Source organism: Neofelis nebulosa, chromosome 4 (genome assembly GCF_028018385.1).
Source record: "Neofelis nebulosa isolate mNeoNeb1 chromosome 4, mNeoNeb1.pri, whole genome shotgun sequence".
NCBI lineage: Eukaryota > Metazoa > Chordata > Mammalia > Carnivora > Felidae > Neofelis > Neofelis nebulosa.
The window spans coordinates 128,829,581-128,833,957 of NC_080785.1; the positions used below are offsets into that span (position 1 = coordinate 128,829,581).

Genomic DNA, 4,377 nt, shown 5'->3' on the forward strand with positions numbered 1-4,377 from the left:
TACCTTACTGATATTAATACATGGAGCTCTGAGCTTGTACACAGTTTTTATCTCTTAGAATCTTTGGGATTAAGACATAATCATTGACTCTTTTATAGATAGGCTGATGATGGAAGCACAAATGCCTAGCCCATGAATATAAAAGAAAATGAATTTGTTTCACAAGGGCTGGTGCTAGCACTCTGACCCTTGACTTCATGATTTGGGGGTTGGGGGGGTGGCGAGTCCCATTACTTGTCATAGTTTCACTTTGCTCAGCTAATTAAATCAGATATCATTATGAGGATTATGATAAAATATTACATACACATTTATGGATGTTATTACTATGGCTCCTCCCTTACCAACCAGTGTTTTGGTCTTCCTGGGGAGTTGAGAGGCTAGACTATAGTAATAGTTTTAACCTCATTACATGCTCTAGCATGATTCTTCTCAACTCAGATATGATCATATCCTTCCTTTGGAGAGAGTCCTTGAATGGATCCCTTCAGGAAAAATTTCAATCCCCAAAAAGTGGCTTCCAGGATTTACCATGACCCAGACCCCACGACCTGCCCCAACTCCCTCCCACACTGCTCACACACTCTGCCTTTCACACTGGAACCATGCAAGTCATGGGCTTCTCCTCAGCATGCCTAGCCTTTTCTTTACTTCACATATTTTAAATCATTTAAAAACATAAAAAAAGAAATGATTTTGCCTGTTTTAAAGTGATAGGAAAGTATGATATTTTGTTAGTCTCATGTAAAGGCAGCATTTTGTTAAAAACGTTAAAATTCAACACCTTGGCCCAAATCCTTGAGCAGTAGAACAATGAGACCCCAGAAAAATGAATATATCTCCGTTGCTCCAGTGAAGAATCCATTCTTCAATTCTTTGAGGTTGTTGGAAGAGTCAGTTCCTTGGGGTTACAAGACTGAGGTCCCTGTTTGGTTGCTAGCTGTCAACTGAGAACTGCTGCCGGCTTCTAGAAGCTACTCTCATGCCTCAAGTGACAGCCACCTTCCTCTGTCTTCAAAGTCCACAAGGGCAGTTCAGAGTGTCTGTCATGTTTCAAATCTCTCCAGCTTCTTTTTCCATCAACTCAGTCAAAGAAGACTAATCTGTCAGCCTTACTCTTTCACTCTCAAGAAGCAGTGTGATTATTTGGACCTGCTGGTGTAATCTAGGATCATGTCTCTACTTTAATGTCAGGTGATTAGCAATCTTAATTCTATCTGCAACCTTAATTCTCTTTCGCCAAATAAATTAACATATTCACAAGTTCTGGGCATTAGGACATGGATATCTTTGGGAAAGGAGACATTATTGTATTTACAACCTCTCTCAGTTATGTTTTTTGGATCAAAGAACTGTTTCAAGGTACACATTAGCCCCAAATGACCTCAACTGATGCCAGTTGGAAAAAGCGCACAAAGGTCACAAGATAGACTTGTTAACAAGGGAGAGAAGACATAGACAATTAACACAGGTTTAATAATTGTTCTGGCAGGTGTGACCTCATAATTACAAGTGTTGGATGGTTGTTGTAAACAAGTTTTTCAGATTGCTTAAAAGGCCACCCAATAATTGGAGAGCATGACTTTATATCTAGAGTATGAACAAGAAACCAATTCTTCTCAGGTTATATAAATGAAAACCTGTGGCTTGGGATAAAATCTGCAGAGACAGTCTCATACATAGATTTTAAGTCTTGAACAACTTATAGAGAAACAGCATTGTCAGAAAACTGCCTTAGATGACTCAAAAAGTATCTCTAGTGATGACAGAGATACGCGTGTTGAAGGTCACTAGGAAGAGATTGAATAAACTCATTTTATAAAATGTGAGGTTATAAAAGCAATGATTTAGAGTTAATATATGATATTCTAGAATTGATTTAAATATGAATAAAGTATTCATTTAAAAATTATAAATAGAAAGATAGCTCAGAACTTAAAAAAAAAAAAAAAAAAAACACCTGTTGGAAAAAGCAAGTTGACTTTATGCTGAGGATTGCCTTATATCTGGTAACTAGCTGTGACAGGTTTCTAGATTACCTTTATTGTTTATCTTTAGCCTAAAAAAAATGACCATAGCAAAAAATAGTTAACTTATTTTCTTCAGATTGAAGAATTGGCAGTGTGGAATTAGTCTTGTGATTCTGGAGAGGAAGTCTTAAGTGACTTTTCACACAGGATACAATATTGTAAGAAAAATAACACCAGCAGGACTATCCGAACCAGATTTTCTTGTCCTTGTACCTTCTGTTTCCTAAAAGTTCTACAGTTTTTGATAACCAAAGGAATAGAAAATATTCTGGCTATTAATTAGCATCTATAGTCTATAAAATTCTGCTCTTGAACCTTGAAGCCCCAGGTCTGTCATTGTTGCAATCTCTTCCCCAAGCCAAAATTCAGAGAGAAAAAGTGCTTTATAAAAATCAGTTGAGGGGCGCCTGGATGGCGCAGTCGGTTAAGCGTCCGACTTCAGCCAGGTCACGATCTCGCGGTCCGTGAGTTCGAGCCCCGCGTCAGGCTCTGGGCTGATGGCTCGGAGCCTGGAGCCTGTTTCCGATTCTGTGTCTCCCTCTCTCTCTGCCCCTCCCCCGTTCATGCTCTGTCTCTCTCTGTCCCAAAAATAAATTAAAAAACGTTGAAAAAAAAAATTTAAAAAAAAATCAGTTGATAGCTTATTACCAAATTACTTCTCAGGCTATAACTATGTGTGATTAATGAAAAATAAACTTAGGATATTGGAGGTGGTAGGATGGAGAAATCAAAAAGGACATCCTCAAGTAAGAAGAGTCAGTGGCCAAACTCGAATATAGTACACTTTTGTTTTACTGTATGCTGCATTTTGTAAGGCTTAGAGCTCAGTTGTTTAAAGAAAGAAAAACAATGCTGAATAATACAGGAAAATAAGGGATGAGAAAAAGCATTTGAACTCTTGAGAAATTAAAACATGAGAACGTTGGAAGCTGCATGGAGGAGTTCTAGGGTCTATCTGTAGGGAGAATCCCACCCTCTTCCCTGCCACATTTGTGGTAAAGGCAACAAAGCATTCATGACATCTTGAATGTGATGAAATTTCTTGAGAAAAATAGAAATGAAGTTAAAATCTGCATGCCTTTGGGTATGGAGCAGACACAGTACACATAAGATGAGGGGACAATGAGCTTCATCAAATTTATAGAAAATAAAGTAGTCATAAACTTACAAATCTCACCCCTTATCATAATTCCTCCTGGCAGTTCTGTTAAAAAAAATATATGATCTCACTTGACTATTTATAGCTTGTTGGTACCTTAGTTGAAACTGTGGTATTTCAAGAGAAAGAGAAGTCATGCAGAGGTGTTTCATTGCAACCACAGGTTTGAGACCCTTCTCAACAAATCCCAGTACTTAAACAACTTAACATCAAGCGCCCCTATTAAAGAAAGAAAATTGGTCTGCATCCTCCCCAGGGGAGAGGATTTAGATGTCAGGTACCATATTGTTTGTTTCCCTTTGGAAATGACAAGGAAGTTAGAAGATTAATAATTGGTGTGAGTGGTGATCTTTTACTATGCCTGATGCAAAAAATAATAATAAATAAGTGTACCAATTGGAAAATGAAGCTGTAACAAGCTGATCTCTATGGAATAACTAAAATGCAGGGGGAAATATCAAAAGCAGCAAATTAAATTCAAGATAATCAGTCCTGTGGCTTATCCTCTGTGGATTCTCTAATCTAGCTCTGCCTAATTGCATTCTTTGTAGAACATATTTCTGTTTTCCCACTAGTGCTTTCTTTTTTTTTTAAGATTGGAGAGTATATAATTACTATCTCTTTATGTTATAAAATGTCATGATTTTGAAAAGGGAAGTTTCATCAAGTATGTAATGTCAATCATCTCTCTTGATGAGAGTGTGTGTTATTCACTTTGTTTAAAACAGTCCTGGGGAAAATACGCTTTATTCTGAGAGAAGTTGGTTGTTAAGCCATATTTTGACCTGATCTGCCTGAGAGTATAGTTAAATGTTGATGTTGATACATTTGGGAGTAGAACTATGCCCTGTCCAAATTTGGCTTTCTAGTGTTGTATGAAAGGAGAGAAGGTTAGCACTCCCCTTGACAAGGATGGAAGAGGCCCTCGGGCCTGACAACACGCATACGGTCAAATTTGGCTTTCTAATATTTGAATTATATCCTTACAAACATCCAAACACAATTTATAGGAACCAGTCCTCTGCCTTCCACATATGCTCACAAACTGTCACACATGTTCACACTTGAATGCTTGTATACAATTTGAAACTTCAGAAATGGGCATGGTCTCTACTTACTCCTTTGAAGCCCACCTGATAGAATAATTAACACTCCTAGGAAACTTCCTTTGACCTCAGAGTCTTACAG

General features: G+C 37.7%; 1 pseudogene; it reads left to right on the forward strand.

Moving 5' to 3' along the window:
* The first annotated feature begins 4,057 nt into the window (after window positions 1-4,057).
* LOC131511254 (U6atac minor spliceosomal RNA) lies at window positions 4,058-4,163 on the forward strand (annotated as a pseudogene).
* Window positions 4,164-4,377: the final 214 nt, after the last annotated feature.